Source organism: Brienomyrus brachyistius, unplaced genomic scaffold (assembly GCF_023856365.1).
Source record: "Brienomyrus brachyistius isolate T26 unplaced genomic scaffold, BBRACH_0.4 scaffold60, whole genome shotgun sequence".
NCBI classification, from domain to species: Eukaryota; Metazoa; Chordata; class Actinopteri; order Osteoglossiformes; family Mormyridae; genus Brienomyrus; species Brienomyrus brachyistius.
Window position 1 is genome coordinate 1,842,427 of NW_026042335.1, and position 18,292 is coordinate 1,860,718.

An 18,292-nucleotide genomic window follows, 5' to 3' on the forward strand; every position below is an offset into this window, starting at 1 on the left:
AATGAACTTGTTTCTTTGACAAAATGCATTTTGTGGATGAAATGCCCTTTTTCATTCACGAAAGCAGATACATTCAACCTTCTGAACATGATATGCTAGGTGCTAATATCAGTTCTGTGTACAAAATGAAACATTCCTGTTGATTTCGGGGCACCAAAGACAGTAACGTATTTATGCTTCTGTGGACAAAATGTAACTGTAGTATGTCTTTCTCTGGACAAAATTCAAGGCATTACTCATAATGCATTTTGTCACACAGTATGTATTTTGTGTCCGAAAATGAGCGCTTGACAGGAGCTGGAAGACTACTTTCGTATGTACAGGACAACTAACAACGGAAAATCCTACATGTACCTACGTGTTACTGATAGTTGTCCTTTACTTATGTTGTAGAAATTATTTTGGGCTGGGTCATGAGGAAAAGATTCGAGGTTGAAGAGGGGCATTTTATAGCAGACCACCTTGCCACAGAATGCACCCCCTGTCTATCTCTGGCTCGGAGAATACTACAGTACATGCACCAAACTTGCGCCAGTTACTGAGATTTATTTGTGCTGAAGAAATGATTTTGGGCTGGGCCAAATGGAAAAGTTTCTGGGTGGGGTGGGGCTTTTACACCAGGCCCCTGTCTAACTCTGGCTGTGAAAATCCTACATGCACCAAACCTGTGCCTTATTTATGTTGTATAAATTATTTTGGGCTGGAAAGTAAAGAAAGAATGATGGGTGGGTGGGGGGTTGCAGTTTTAACTCTTATTGGGACTGTAAGATGTAAAGTAATGAATGAATATTCATTCATTCATGCGACTGTAAGATAATGAATATCTAAAAATAGAAAAAATACAGAATTTCATAAACTTTCTCAATGACTTTGTTTTTAATCAATAAGAAATAAAATAACAAGAATAACATATAAATAAATAAATAAATAAATAAATATGACATTCAATAACAATAAAAGTAATCGCAACAACAATCTAACAAATAGAAATTATGTTATAGTAATTAGGAAGTCCACATTTTAAAATATTGTCATTGAGCAATCAGTTGGAAGGACAACATGGAGGGAAGGGAACAGGTAGTCTGCTTGGCATGCTGTTCGTGTTTGAGTTTATCAGTGATTAGCTATTAACCTTTCACCGCATAGTAATGGTGCATTCCAATCAGATGTTGGCCTTGATGCGTACTGGCTCGTGATTGGTTGGCTATTTTGAGGTAACTTTGTTTTTACTCAGATGACACCCTTAGCGATCGGTCTTACTCTCTTGATAGACTAACGTGGTGTCTACAATGTCTAATAAAAGCTGCCCCGAACCATAGTAACCAGTTCACTCTACAGGCAAAGTTTATTCATTTACTCCTTCACAGCCAGTTAAAATAAGAACAATTAGATAAACAGGAACATATGCTGAGCATATGAAGTTCTTTGTACGGAGTGCTGAGACACTGTGGGAGGCCATTCGCTAATCATCTCTCTCAGACAAGCTCAGCGCAGTCAGTCTGATATTAGACTCGCTAGTCTCTCATATTACACAATTCTTAAGTTTTCTGAAATACTGGATCTTCTAACCACACTCAAAATACAGTTTAACTGTTCTTTCTTAAACTTTCTTAAAGAACGTAAAATGTAGCTTTACTGCTTACATTTACATTTCCAGCAAACATTTTAATTGATGCAAATGAGAGTAAATGGTGAATCAGTTTATTTGCTATCTAGCCACATTAAATGCATTTGCTGCCCAACCGTTCATCAGTATGTGACCACTGCCATCTGGCTTTAAAGAGTAAGTCTACTGTAATACTATCATTACAGTAGTATTATTAGTATTATCAGCTTATTGTGAAAATGAGATGCGGGAAAAATGTCTCAAATGCAGATCAGTTACGGTGATCGGGAGCTTACTAATGAAAATGAGAAGACCAAAGGGTTTGAACAAGAGATGGTGGTGGGGCTGTGATGGACCCCTCCTGATGTTACATTTATACATGAATATGCACTGCATCTCATTATTATACAGTTTGTTACATTTATACATGAACATGCACTGCATCACATTATTGTGCAGTTTGTTACATTTATACATGAACATGCACTGCATCACATTATTGTGCAGTTTGTTACATTTATACATGAACATGCACTGCATCACATTATTATACAGTTTGTTACATTTATACATGAACATGCACTGCATCACATTATTATACAGTTTGTTACATTTAAACATTTATACATGAACATGCACTGCATCATATACAGTTTGTTACATTTATACATGAACATGCACTACATCACATTATGCAGTTTGTTACATTTCTGCTTAGCCTTTTCTTTATACAGATGTTAATGCTACTTATTGCAGCCTCTTTAAAAGAAATGAAAAAAAAAGCTTTAAAAATTGCTATACTGTATATAGGACTGTGCAAAATTCTTAAGCAACAAAAGAAAATTCTTTTTTATTTAATTTATCTGGGCTGTCAGAAAAAAAAACATAATTTAACATAAGAACTAAGGTTGTGCACCATTCAGAACTGATTCGCGAATGGCCCCTGTCACGATCACGGCGTAGCGGTTGCGAGCAGGACGGCGGTAAGCGGCGATCGTGTGGGCAGGCGTGAAAGGAGCAGGCAGACAGGTCGAGATCGGGGTAAACTCGGGGTTTAATTAGGGAATCGGGAGCAGGGAACATCAAACCACACAAGATCCACAACAAACTACAATGACGGACACGGGGAACAGGTAAGATCAGCACTTAAATAGGACGGGACTAATCAAAGTAATTGGACACAGCAGGAGACGATCAGGGAAGCACACGTGGGTAATCAGGGGGCGTGGCACACACGAGGAGCGTATGAGCCGGGCATGACACTTATTTTCTACAAAGCAAGTTCAATGCAAGCATAACCTGCAGAAGCAAGACAAAGCATGGCGGGGAAAACATATTATTGTACTGTACAATTACTTTAAATTTAGGAATAAAAAAATACGACCAAAAATGTTTTAGTTTGCCAAGTAATCAAAATTCAGAGTAAACTAATACATGGTAACACGCATGCAAAAGATCAACGGCAGAACAGGTGCTCTGAACCCAGTCTGGATTAAAACGGAATTAACCATCTCTCTCAACATAATATTGGGATCATTTATTCTCCTCAGAGGCCTCTATAGAACTGTGCATCCATCTCCTCACTCATGTTTAGACAGACGTATCCTAAGGCACCAGGGCAGACCTGTGTTACTGTGACATCTGGTTCCTTCATTGGCTCTGTATATTTTTCTAGAAATAACTAAATGGCTCTTTTGTGGAAATTTCCAGCCAGAGACTTGGTTCTTATATGACGAGAAAATTTTATTTTTACTTAGACTAAGAAGCTATAGAATATCAGCTCTGCATGCGATCTCTCCTTTACTGTTGAAGCACCTCAGTCACCGGTTGACATTTTCACAATGGATGGTCTTCAGATTTGCATGAGTTGAAGTACATAAGGAGTCTAACCGAAATATATAAAGCTATATTCAAACAGGACAAGGAGGCAGCACAGATGACAAGAGACAGCACCAACCAGGGGGAGCCAGTCATCTCCCCAGCAGACCGAGTACACCTCCGCGTGTTAAATCACAGGGGATTCAGGGTGAAATGGCAAGAGGTGCAGGTCAACACACAGGAATGTTTGGATTGGTGGTATGATATGTGGGGAGGTTGGCAGCAAGCTGTTATGAAAGGGCTTTTCTTAGGAGCTGTGATTATTCTGACTCTGATACTAATCTTCTGCTGTGTAGATCCTTTAGTCGTCACCCTAGTGAGCAGAGCTCTGTCTCAACATGTGACAACAGCTGCCATGTCAAAGGTGGTGGGAGGACCATCTGAAACGATGAGATCCTGGATCCAACACAGAAAAGGAAAAGACATTGCTGACAATGCCCTGCCTGCAAAATTGCAACATGAAGGAACTGCAGGGATTGACTGCCTAATTTCGAATTAGAATTTAGCAATTAATTGTCAACATACCACAGCACATGGTGCACAACTACAAAATGCATTCTCTGTATTTAACCCATATGTGACATAGCAGGGGGCAGCAAATTCAGCGCCCAGGGAGCAGTACTTGGGGGTCAGTATCTCAGTGAGGCTTTGCTGGTCGGGGATTCGAACCTACAGTGTTTCAACTACAAGTGCACTTCCCTAACCATAAAGCCACCACGGCCTAATCCGACAGCTGGAAAGAGTAGAATCATGAAGAAGTGTATGTTATGGATGTTGGACTGCAGCACTATCAGTTAATATTGGGGAAAGCGCCCGGCGTTTCCACGCCAACTCCACACTTTACGAGACACACACTTTATAGTTTTACTTGCAAGGGTACCCACACTCTCTGCAATGCAAACTACAGCAGAATGTGTTACAAAGGGTGGTTCCCCTTGGCTCCTTTATTTATAGTCAGTGGGAGGCGCAAGAGTCACGCAGAATAGGGAGGTGAGAACAAGAAGAGAAAGTTCTGGTTTTGCTAAGGTGGGAATGCTATTATTAATATAATCTAAAGAATGAGGGTAACAAAGTAATGTATATACATATTTACATTCATTGCTGATCATACAGGAGTGATAACAAAATGATTAATAACAGTTTCTTCAGCCTAACAGTTAACCTCCCCATTTATCTATGGGAGTTCATTATACGGCAATCCTCTCCACTACTTTACGACGATCCCACTATAGGTGGGATCTGAATCTGAGTGTTTGTAGTTCATGAACTATGCCAGCCATGGACCCTGACGGTGGGCCGAGCCTGGAATGTTCTCCATGTGTTGTCAAGGGCTTTCCTCTGCTTTCCCCCCCAGTCTAAAAATATGCCAAGGTTAATTTAAACATTTAAACACAATAACTTAAAATTGTTCGCACACACTTCTAAACATTTGAAGAAGCCAAACAGTGACTAGAACATAGAATACGTGCCATAGGTGAATTGGAGTTGAAATTCGACATCAAGGTACAAATGGGTCACACAGAGGATACCTTCTGCATCGCCCAACAAGGGATAGCATCGCTAGTCCCAGCCCTGAGACATGGTGATGAGGCAGAATGAATATTCTTCTGTGACTCTGGCTTGGCAGTTGCACAACATTTTACTGTAATATGCCTCTCGTTTGTTTACTTTTTGGCTTTGTCCTTTAGTGTGTAATGACTGTTCAGTAGTGTTTATTTAAGCCATAGGCTTGATGTATGATCTGAAAGCAGTGTTTGTCTTTGGGCAAAGATAATATACTGTAGGTTTGAGAAGATTGTTTGATTTTGCAGGACGAGTGTAAGGTTTTGTGAGTTGTATTTGAGCGTTTGTGCTTAGTGGTTTGATTAAAGGAGAGGAGATATAAGGAAATGTGTTTTAGCAATTCAGAAAAACTTTCTTGGGATAGCCTCTTTATTTATAAATGCATTACCACCCATGGGTCATAAGAAACATTTTGTCACACAACATCACCACACATGCTGGGAAAAAAACTATTATTCACACACAAAACACCATAAGAAATTTCAAGTTGCACTGCCACAACCTCTATGTGTTTTTCTGCAAATGCCACTCTGTGAAACAGATTCGGTCTGCAACTATGTAGAGTGGCACAATGCATGCTAAGCATTTGTAAATTGTCTTGTTGCTTAGCTTCTCGGAGTGGCAGTGCACACAGTACTTCCTGCCCTGTGTGGCCTTCAGCCTGGAGTCCACAACAGAAGTGTCAGTGATGGCCACTGGGACGCACATCTGCTTCTGTGGCTCTGGAAGCACTGCTGCTGTGTCCTGCTGCGCCCGAAAGCGTTTCTGTGTGAGAGGCCTCTGCCTCTTCTGGCGATGACTGTAAGGATGATGAAGCTTTGGGGGCTAAAACAAAGAAAAAGGAAAAATATTTAGGATCTAGGCAACAAAAATATGTACATTTTCTTTATGCAAACGAAGCCCGACAAATGCCCCACGTAACTTTGCCCAAACAAAGCCCGAGTAATGCCCCACGTAACTTTGCCCAAACAAAGCCCGAGTAATGCCCCACGTAACTTTGCCCAAACAAAGCCTGAGTAATGCCCCACGTAACTTTGCCCAAACAAAGCCCGAGTAATGCCCCACGTAACTTTGCCCAAACAAAGCCTGAGTAATGCCCCACGTAACTTTGCCCAAACAAAGCCTGAGTAATGCCCCACGTAACTTTGCCCAAACAAAGCCTGAGTAATGCCCCACGTAACTTTGCCCAAACAAAGCCTGAGTAATGCCCCACGTAACTTTGTCCAAACAAAGCCTGAGTAATGCCCCACGTAACTTTGCCCAAACAAAGCCTGAGTAATGCCCCACGCAACTTTGCCCAAACAAAGCCTGAGTAATGCCCCACGTAACTTTGCCCAAACAAAGCCTGACAAAGGCCATGCGTAACTTTTCCCAATGTACCACAATACAATTGTCACCAAAGCAAATGTTAATTATGAATTGCTGAATCACGGAATTATAAAAATCTATAGAATTAAAGAGCAAAATGTTGCATCCTCTCCGTGCAAAAAAGCGTCCACCTCCATCGAATCAACGGAGTCAGCGATGGATGCCTCACTTCCAAAATCATGTTCTGTGCTTCCTCAAACATGAACGTCTTCCGAGCCATTTTTCTTCACTCAAAAATGTTGTGCGAAAATAATTGGGAAAACTCACCGAGATTATCTGTGCAATGCGAACTGGAGACACTCCCACAGATACTGCGCCGGCAGAGAAGCATTTGCGCGTTTCTGTCCCCAGTGCGAAAAACAATGGCGAATCAGCACATCCCATACCATTTCTCAAACCTTAGACACACCTCTATTGGACAAAACAAGTGACACTGTAATTTGATGTTCATACAAAAAGTTTATTATAGTGAAACATAACCATGGGCAAAGGTTCAGTGCGTAAAAATTGATATGCTTGCAGGGAAGCAGAGCGTATATTTTAAAAATACTTGACAACGAAGAATGACAGTGATTGATTCGTATACATAGGAGATCAAGCTTTCAAACGAGGGTAACTTTTCATTCAGTGGTTTTCTTCAAAAACTCTGGAGATGAAAAACACAGCACGTGTTTACAGAATGCTAACTGAAATTTTTCTGCGATGAGTGAGCAAGCTATTTGAGAGCATGACAGTCATTTTTATGGGAAAATGTGTGTTTTGTCTTTTTTGGAATTTAACAAGCGGTTTTTGTTTGATCTTACACATTTGTTTCTTCTATTGGAGGTCCTTTTACTCTATTAAAAACTTGGATGTATGTGTCCAAACCACTAGAGGGCGAGTTCTGACAAGCCTATAACTGTCCTGAGAAGTTGTTTGAATGCACTTAATGCCTTGACATTTGTTGATGTGCGTGTGCTCTGCTCGAGCAGTAAAGGGGAGATCGCGTGGGCAACCTCATGCTGGGTCCATGCGCTGTGTGTGGGGTGAGTAATGGGGGAGACCTCATGCTGGGTCCATGCGCTGTGTGTGGGGTGGGTAATGGGGGAGACCTCATGCTGGGCCCATGCGCTGTGCATGGGGTGGGTAATGGGGGAGACCTCATGCTGTGATGTACGTGGACATAAGCCTCCTCAGGACACGGAGAACAGACAATCCTAGGGGAGAGAGATACCCTATTGGAGATAGGTGCTAATTGTTACTAACTGGCCAGCCCCATCCTGCAGGACACGATAATATCAGTATGTGTCAATCATGGTCATTATTGCTGGCCAATATTACATGTTTATCAATATTAGATCCCTATCAGTACTTCTCCCTGACCATCATATATGTTGGAAGATAGATGAATGGAGTTTTTCAACACGCAGACAAAAGCATGCCATTAGAAATGGGAACAATATATAAATAATATAAATGGTGTGCTCTGTTGTGAAAGCTATACATTCTATATTCAATGTACAGGGTCTGTTGTGTGTAGTACTCATGTGTCAAAGGTGTACTGCGTCAATGAAAATGGTAGATTGTTTGGATATCTAGGGCTACTTCAAAGCGTGACCTGGGTGAGGTAGAGATCAAACAGGGTCTTAAATGAAGCAGGTATTGTTCTCTCTGTGTGGTTTTTACTCTTTGCAAAGTGAGCCCAACACAGTGCAGTCAGTGGGTCAGTCTTCCTGAGCTGCATCTAACCAGTGGAAACATCTGCAGCACTGCAGAGAAGCACTCAGCAGACAAACAAACCAAAACAGCTTACAGCTGTATGTCACTTTTCAAGACTGGGACTGAAATAGACAAGACAACAGGGTACAGCTGGGTACAATCAGGGAAGCACATGTGGATAATCAGGGGGGCGTGGCACACACGAGGATCGGGCTCCGTAAAATCCCATGATTCAGTCTCAGAAGCACTGGCTCCCCTGCCCTCCTTCTGAACATTATTAAAGCTACACCCTGAACACTCTGTGTGACTGACATGAATGAGAAGCATCTTTATTCATAATCTCTGTAGCGGAGGTCAGAATACAGAGTGTCATTATTCCCGTCTTTCTTCTGTCTCCTGGGTTTTGGGTTCTTAAGGTTCAGGGCAGCGTAATTCAGTGTGTCCTCGTCATGGCACTGTGGAGACAAAGATGGCAGAATTGGATGGATCAATTCGGTTTGCTATCACTTACATGTACAAATTGCTCTTAAATGCTGATCCCAGGATGGAAGTCAGTTGGAATTTTTTTGCTGATTTTGATACCATACCTGCTTATGTGACCATTCCACTTTTGATAAATCACTGTTTTTCTGATCTGTTTAAAATATACAATAAATTAACATAGTATATAATTTCACACAATATAACAATTCAATGGTAGGATAATATTCCTAATTTTGGGAGGAAATTAACACTTAGTAAAAATTATTTCTGTCAATTTCAGTGTATGTTTGGATATGTGTTGTTTAGTACTGTATGATATGTTATGTATAGTAAAAAAGCTATACAAATATTTCAAGAGATTTGAAGTGTCACAACAAGGAAAGGAACAACCTGTGGACTGGAGTAAGGTGAACGGAGAGGGCAAAACTTTGAGGCAAAACTTTGACAGTTATTGGGAAAACCAAATGCAACCACGAGGGATCCAAACAGGAGAACAGGGAACAAGCAGGGGAAAGACCCAGGGGCAGAGAAAGATGCGGGAAGATGAGCACAGTGACAGGCACAGTGACAGGCACAGTGACAGGCATATACAATAACTAACGATGGGACAACGAGTAATGGAGTGGCTCATTAGGGCCACACTGGGGAGGGGACAGGAGGGCCAGGCAGACTAATAAATGTTATTTATATGCAACTTACTGCAACATGTGTTGTATATTTCAGTATATTTAGCAAAATACTAAAGATTTAATAAGAAAACACAAAGATCTTACAAAAATCTTTAAATACATAAGGTAAGATTTAATAAGCGATTTTAGAGGGTAACCCAGTGGTTTTCCAATACGAAAATTGTATCTAGTATTAAACAATTCTACTCTGTTATAAGCACATGAGTCTTTGTTAAAAACTACATTTTGTCCTTCTTCTGAGTGCATAAAGCCGGGCAGCGTACCTGCACAGTGTGTACAGGTCAGTTTACATCTTATATAAATGAGAGCAATGTTCAGAATTGTCATGCCCGGCTCGTCCGCTCCTCCTGTGTGCCACGCCCCCGGATTACCCACGTGTTCTTTCCCGATTGTACCCAGCTGTGTCTGCTTCTTTTCAATCAGTCCAGTGTATTTCGGTCCGTGTCTTACCTTAGTCCTTCGTCCGTCATTGATGTTGTCGATGCCCATGTCCTGTCCTGCCTTGCCTTCATTAAATCCCCGTATACCCCGTACTCTGTTTGCCTTGCCTACTTCCTGCCCGCACGATCGCCGCTCTGCCCGCGATCGCTGCCGTCTCCCGTGACAAGAATAATGCTGCAAGATAAAACTATCAGCAAGCCAGAGTGAAGAGGATCCAGCAGCTTCTGAAAGCCTGTAACAGAGAGATGGATTTCAGCATAATGATATAGAGACACATTTCCCATTTGCTTACATTACATTACTTAAAGATCAAATCGATAATAAATTAAAGTAGATAGAAGTTATCCATTTTTAACACATTTTTTTATATTTAACATTTTAACATTTATTAATATATTCAAGATTATTAAATTAACAATTATGTAATTAAATGTAAGTGCATATACACTTAAATTAGGAATTGCATTACTTCAAATAGTATAAGAAATAAATTCACGTCCAAATAGCAAAAAAAAAGCAAAACAGAAGCAGATATACTCCTCACGCTGGGTGTTACCATCTATATCCGGCTGTGTGCCGTTCCCAAACAGCATCTCCCCACGCTGGGTGTTACCATCTATATCCAGCTGTGTGCCGTTCCCAAACAGCATCTCCCCACGCTGGGTGTTACCATCTATATCCGGCTGTGTGCCGTTCCCAAACAGCATCTCCCACACTGGGTGTTACCATCTATATCCAGCTGTGTGCTGTTCCCAAACAGCATCTCCCCACACTTGGTGTTACCATCTATATCCAGCTGTGTGCCGTTCCCAAACAACATCTCCCCACGCTGGGTGTTACCATCTATATCCAGCTGTGTGCCGTTCCCAAACAACATCTCCCCACGCTGGGTGTTACCATCTATATCCAGCTGTGTGCCGTTCCCAAACAACATCTCCCCACGCTGGGTGTTACCATCTATATCCAGCTGTGTGCCGTTCCCAAACAGCATCTCCCCAATCTGGGTGTTACCATCTATATCCAGCTGTGTGCCGTTCCCAAACAGCATCTCCCCAATCTGGGTGTTACCATCTATATCCAGCTGTGTGCCGTTCCCAAACAGCATCTCCCCAATCTGGGTGTTACCATCTATATCCAGCTGTGTGCCGTTCCCAAACAGCATCTCCCCACAATAGGTGTTACCATCTATATCCAGCTGTGTGCCGTTCCCAAACAGCATCTCTCCTCACTGGGTGTTACCATCTATATCCAGCTGTGTGCCGTTCCCAAACAGCATCTCCCCACAATAGGTGTTACCATCTATATCCAGCTGTGTGCCGTTCCCAAACAGCATCTCCCCACGCTGGGTGTTACCGTCTATATCCAGCTGTGTGCCGTTCCCAAACAGCATCTCCCCACGCTGGGTGTTACCATCTATATCCAGCTGTGTGCCGTTCCCAAACAGCATCTCCCCTCACTGGGTGTTACCATCTATATCCAGCTGTGTGCCGTTCCCAAACAACATCTCCCCACGCTGGGTGTTATCATCTATATCCAGCTGTGTGCCGTTCCCAAACAGCATCTCCCCACGCTGGGTGTTACCATCTATATCCAGCTGTGTGCCGTTCCCAAACAGCATCTCCCCTCACTGGGTGTTACCATCTATATCCAGCTGTGTGCCGTTCCCAAACAACATCTCCCCACGCTGGGTGTTATCATCTATATCCAGCTGTGTGCCGTTCCCAAACAGCATCTCCCCACAATAGGTGTTACCATCTATATCCAGCTGTGTGCCGTTCCCAAACAGCATCTCCCCACGCTGGGTGTTACCATCTATATCCAGCTGTGTGCCGTTCCCAAACAGCATCTCCCCACGCTGGGTGTTACCATCTATATCCAGCTGTGTGCCGTTCCCAAACAGCATCTCCCCACGCTGGGTGTTACCATCTATATCCAGCTGTGTGCCGTTCCCAAACAGCATCTCCCCTCACTGGGTGTTACCATCTATATCCAGCTGTGTGCCGTTCCCAAACAACATCTCCCCACGCTGGGTGTTATCATCTATATCCAGCTGTGTGCCGTTCCCAAACAGCATCTCCCCACAATAGGTGTTACCATCTATATCCAGCTGTGTGCCGTTCCCAAACAGCATCTCCCCACGCTGGGTGTTACCATCTATATCCAGCTGTGTGCCGTTCCCAAACAGCATCTCCCCACGCTGGGTGTTACCATCTATATCCAGCTGTGTGCCGTTCCCAAACAGCATCTCCCCACGCTGGGTGTTACCATCTATATCCAGCTGTGTGCCGTTCCCAAACAGCATCTCCCCACGCTGCGTGTTACCATCTATATCCAGCTGTGTGCCGTTCCCAAACAGCATCTCCCCACGCTGGGTGTTATCATCTATATCCAGCTGTGTGCCGTTCCCAAACAGCATCTCTCCTCACTGGGTGTTACCATCTATATCCAGCTGTGTGCCGTTCCCAAACAGCATCTCCCCACAATAGGTGTTACCATCTATATCCAGCTGTGTGCCGTTCCCAAACAGCATCTCCCCACGCTGGGTGTTACCGTCTATATCCAGCTGTGTGCCGTTCCCAAACAGCATCTCCCCACGCTGCGTGTTACCATCTATATCCAGCTGTGTGCCGTTCCCAAACAGCATCTCCCCACGCTGGGTGTTATCATCTATATCCAGCTGTGTGCCGTTCCCAAACAGCATCTCTCCTCACTGGGTGTTACCATCTATATCCAGCTGTGTGCCGTTCCCAAACAGCATCTCCCCACAATAGGTGTTACCATCTATATCCAGCTGTGTGCCGTTCCCAAACAGCATCTCCCCACGCTGGGTGTTACCGTCTATATCCAGCTGTGTGCCGTTCCCAAACAGCATCTCCCCACAATAGGTGTTACCATCTATATCCAGCTGTGTGCCGTTCCCAAACAGCATCTCCCCACAATAGGTGTTACCATCTATATCCAGCTGTGTGCCGTTCCCAAACAGCATCTCCCCACGCTGGGTGTTACCATCTATATCCAGCTGTGTGCCGTTCCCAAACAGCATCTCCCCACGCTGGGTGTTACCATCTATATCCAGCTGTGTGCCGTTCCCAAACAGCATCTCCCCACGCTGGGTGTTACCATCTATATCCAGCTGTGTGCCGTTCCCAAACAGCATCTCCCCTCACTGGGTGTTACCATCTATATCCAGCTGTGTGCCGTTCCCAAACAACATCTCCCCACGCTGGGTGTTATCATCTATATCCAGCTGTGTGCCGTTCCCAAACAGCATCTCCCCACAATAGGTGTTACCATCTATATCCAGCTGTGTGCCGTTCCCAAACAGCATCTCCCCACGCTGGGTGTTACCATCTATATCCAGCTGTGTGCCGTTCCCAAACAGCATCTCCCCACGCTGGGTGTTACCATCTATATCCAGCTGTGTGCCGTTCCCAAACAGCATCTCCCCACGCTGGGTGTTACCATCTATATCCAGCTGTGTGCCGTTCCCAAACAGCATCTCCCCACGCTGCGTGTTACCATCTATATCCAGCTGTGTGCCGTTCCCAAACAGCATCTCCCCACGCTGGGTGTTATCATCTATATCCAGCTGTGTGCCGTTCCCAAACAGCATCTCTCCTCACTGGGTGTTACCATCTATATCCAGCTGTGTGCCGTTCCCAAACAGCATCTCCCCACAATAGGTGTTACCATCTATATCCAGCTGTGTGCCGTTCCCAAACAGCATCTCCCCACGCTGGGTGTTACCGTCTATATCCAGCTGTGTGCCGTTCCCAAACAGCATCTCCCCACGCTGCGTGTTACCATCTATATCCAGCTGTGTGCCGTTCCCAAACAGCATCTCCCCACGCTGGGTGTTATCATCTATATCCAGCTGTGTGCCGTTCCCAAACAGCATCTCTCCTCACTGGGTGTTACCATCTATATCCAGCTGTGTGCCGTTCCCAAACAGCATCTCCCCACAATAGGTGTTACCATCTATATCCAGCTGTGTGCCGTTCCCAAACAGCATCTCCCCACGCTGGGTGTTACCGTCTATATCCAGCTGTGTGCCGTTCCCAAACAGCATCTCCCCACAATAGGTGTTACCATCTATATCCAGCTGTGTGCCGTTCCCAAACAGCATCTCCCCAGGCTGGGTGTTACCGTCTATATCCAGCTGTGTGCCGTTCCCAAACAGCATCTCCCCACGCTGGGTGTTACCATCTATATCCAGCTGTGTGCCGTTCCCAAACAGCATCTCCCCACGCTGGGTGTTACCATCTATATCCAGCTGTGTGCCGTTCCCAAACAGCATCTCCCCTCACTGGGTGTTACCATCTATATCCAGCTGTGTGCCGTTCCCAAACAACATCTCCCCACGCTGGGTGTTATCATCTATATCCAGCTGTGTGCCGTTCCCAAACAGCATCTCCCCACACTGGGTGTTACCATCTATATCCAGCTGTGTGCCGTTCCCAAACAGCATCTCCCCACGCTGGGTGTTACCATCTATATCCAGCTGTGTGCCGTTCCCAAACAGCATCTCCCCACGCTGGGTGTTACCATCTATATCCAGCTGTGTGCCGTTCCCAAACAGCATCTCCCCACGCTGGGTGTTACCATCTATATCCAGCTGTGTGCCGTTCCCAAACAGCATCTCTCCTCACTGGGTGTTACCATCTATATCCAGCTGTGTGCCGTTCCCAAACAACATCTCCCCACGCTGGGTGTTATCATCTATATCCAGCTGTGTGCCGTTCCCAAACAACATCTCCCCACGCTGGGTGTTATCATCTATATCCAGCTGTGTGCCGTTCCCAAACAGCATCTCCCCACAATAGGTGTTACCATCTATATCCAGCTGTGTGCCGTTCCCAAACAGCATCTCCCCACACTGGGTGTTACCATCTATATCCAGCTATGTGCCGTTCCCAAACAGCATCTCCCCTCACTGGGTGTTACCATCTATATCCAGCTGTGTTCCGTTCCCAAACAGCATCTCCCCACGCTGGGTGTTACCATCTATATCCAGCTGTGTGCCGTTCCCAAACAGCATCTCCCCTCACTGGGTGTTACCATCTATATCCAGCTGTGTGCCGTTCCCAAACAGCATCTCCCCTCACTGGGTGTTACCATCTATATCCAGCTTGGTCCCATTGCCAAACAGCATCTCCCCACACATGGCCACGGCGCAGTAGTAAGTCCCAGCATCGGAGAGGCTGAGGTTCCCCTTGGGGAGGCTGTAGACGCAGCTCCGTGTAGGAGATCCAGCCTCAGGGCTCTTCTCACACTCATCACTCCTGTTTCCGTGGCTGTAAATGACTCCAGGAAGGGATTCCCCTGATCCATGTCTGAACCAGTAAACACTGTGTTCTCCTGCACAGCTCCCAGTCTCTATCGTACACTGCAGGCTCACAGAGTCTGTGTCAGACACAGTGTCAGACACAGGCTGCTGTACCACAGTCTTGCTGTTGGAGTCTTTACCCGAAAAGCAAAATGTTCATGATGACAGCGCTTTGAGAGTCACAATGGAAAACACAGATCCTGAAAAATATTTCTTGCCGATTTTAGAAATATTTTGGAATGGATGTCATGTTGTTCTATCCATCCATAAAATAAGTAACTTCTTGGAGAATAGTTGACATTCTTGTCTCTTTTTGTTGTATAACTATTTATTAGTATATATTCAGTAACACTTTACATTAACTGCACCTACATTATACATTTACAATGCATTCATATAACATTCATAATCACCATGTAATTTGTATACCTTAATATCCTAACATACCTTAACAGCTTTAATATACATTGATAAAATTATATGATAACAAAGATTATATTATAACTGTAACACTGGCCCAAGAAGTGGAACGGAGATCCAGAATTGCATGCAGCCAGAAGTTTTATTGGCAGCACTAGTACGTAGCAATGAAAGGGGCTAAGCGAGGAGAATGGTCGAGGGGCAGAAGCATGTGTCCGAAGCCGAAAGAGGAACAAACACGGGACATGACAACACAGGGAAAGAGTACCAGGAGAAGCCGGTCTCAGCGGGGCAAGAGGTTCAGGTTCGGGAACGGGTCTGGGAAGAGGAAGAGGAACAGACAAGGTAAGTACACTGGGCGGACGGAACAGGTAGGAAGCAACGGGTAGACGATAGACAATAGATTGCTCGGTATGGCTCAATAGCATGGCTCAATACTTCGCAATGTCCCGATGGAGCTCAGTGCTTAAATCCATTCCGTCATTAAGCGTTCTACGGAGCACCTGGCTGGTCCCGCCCATGTGGGCGTGATCGAGACGGGCTAGTCGGTGGGTTCCGCCTGCATGGGCATGACAATAACAAACATTATATGATAAGAACAAACATTATAATTGTATAATCATATGTTTGATGTTAGTGCATGAAGGTAGATGAATTTAATTAATTTCAATGTAAAGAAATGAAGTGTGTAAAGTGTATTTTATATTTTCATGATTTTCGTGACTATCAATATCCCTCTGGCTTATGTTGACCATTTTGTTTGTCTATTTTTTAAACATTAAATAGGAAGTGTGCATCGCAAAAGGAATTACTTGGTTTCATGCGGTTTCTACTATTTATTTTCTTGTGTGTTGAAAAGTAAGTTTTTCCCTTCTACCATAGCACTACAGCAAAAAGCAAGACATCATGGCAAATGCAATTATGCTTTATTCAAATAAACATGATTACATTTATTATTATATTACATTTGATTAGCATAATATCTTCAAAGGTTTCATGATTTAATCTGCAATCTTCTGGCCTGAAATCTTTTCCTGCTACACTGAAGACTCTCTCAGCGTGTGCAGAGAAAGCTGCAGCCAAAGGGTTGGCATCCTCTGATAAACATGGTTGGCTCAGTTATCGGTGACATTATGTGAAGCTTTCATGGCAGGAATAGGGACTAGTTTGACTTTTGATGCAGGAAAAGTGTTTGGGACGTTTCCTAGGTTAGAAACTGCAGTCACTGCAGCCAACACTGACTTCTAAGGAGAGACACTCAGCTCTTCCTATGAGCAGATCCACCATGGTGCACAAAATGACAGTATAATTATTGTTTTAGGTGACACTTCAAATGTTGCATTATTTCATTCTGAATAAAATTATAATAGTGATACACAACAATGTTAATGTGCTTATGTGTAATTCATATTTAAATATTTGGCTGTATAGCTAAAAGCTATATTGTAGCTATATGTACTGTATGTATATGAATTTATTTGAATTCAAATACGTATTCATTCTGCTTCCTTAAATTCAAAAATGAATTGTAATTCTGCATCCTGTTTTCAACAGCGATTCAACTTTATTTCAGATGAACAAAATTAATTGAAATTTAAGGTCCATTCTCAAACCAGTTCTGAATGGTGCATATCCGACTCTTATATTATAGCATGTCTTTCTGAGACAATATACACTGACTGTTGAGTTAAAAAATTTTAAGAATATATTTTCTTTGTCGCCTAAGACTTTTACGCAGTAATATATATATCAACTCAAAACTGAAATGTAAACATTTTCCTTTAATTTATTTGAAAGAGGCTGCAATGTGTAACATTTTTCCAAATCTGAAGATTCCATATGGCTGAAGATTTCTGACAGCAAGCAAAATGTAACAAACTGTGAAATAATGTGATGCAGCGCATGTTCATGTATAAATGTAACAAACTGTATAATGATGTGATGCAGTGCATGTTCATGTATAAATATAACATCAGGAGGGGTCCAACACATAACTGTATACACATAACTAAATCCACTTCACACAAGTAAGATGATACGTAATGCCTCCTATTAATTTGTATTCTTGTATACTTATTTTTACATATTTCAGCTATTTATGCGTGTAATAATAATAAAAAGTTTATAATTCTAATTGGAAAGCTTTTATAAATGTTTTTGTTTAATGCTGTATATAGAAAAACATTCAAGGACCAATGCTCGCAATCTACATCAACTATGTTGGTTAATTTTATATTGACACAGAGCTCAACTGTCAAAAATGTTTGTCAAAGGACAATATTATTGACACTTTAATAAAGCAAATATGAAAATAGTTGGAATCTCATTTATCTGTGATTATGACAAAGGTTCCATTTCCAAATACAATTTCATTATAGAACAGAGCAGCGCAATAATACACTGCAGAATCTGACGGCTCCACGTTAGAAATAGTGAGGTTAAAACTCCCCTCTGCATTCAGTAAGGAGTAACGTTTTATGTTTTTATATTCCTTGTAAAATTCACCAGGTACGTAGAGAAGTGCTTTCGCCATGAGCTGGGGCTTTTGACCAGCAGCTTGCTAAAACCAAACTGCAAAAGAAATATCTTCTGGACGGAAGCATGTCAGGGTCACACTGTCTCCATGCTGGACCCTCATCAGGTATCTGGGCTGAACAACATCCACAGCCAGTGAAGTGTCTGGAAAAAGAGAGAAACACAAATGAATAAACAAACAAACAAACAAACAAGCAAATAAATAAATATCATAATAATAATCAGAATACCTATTACATATGATGAAGATTAAATGGCCAAATACTTATTACACTAATCACATCG

At 43.1% G+C, this 18,292-nt stretch overlaps 1 long non-coding RNA gene across 1 annotated transcript; it reads right to left on the reverse strand.

Annotated features, from left to right (window-relative positions):
- Positions 1 to 8,356: 8,356 nt before the first annotated feature.
- Positions 8,357 to 10,095, reverse strand: LOC125725106 (uncharacterized). Its single transcript, XR_007387335.1, has 3 exons — positions 9,736 to 10,095; positions 8,701 to 8,747; positions 8,357 to 8,568 (listed from the first exon to the last, which is right to left on the reverse strand). It is a non-coding gene; the product is annotated as an uncharacterized LOC125725106 (long non-coding RNA).
- Between the last annotated feature and the right edge of the window lie 8,197 nt (positions 10,096 to 18,292).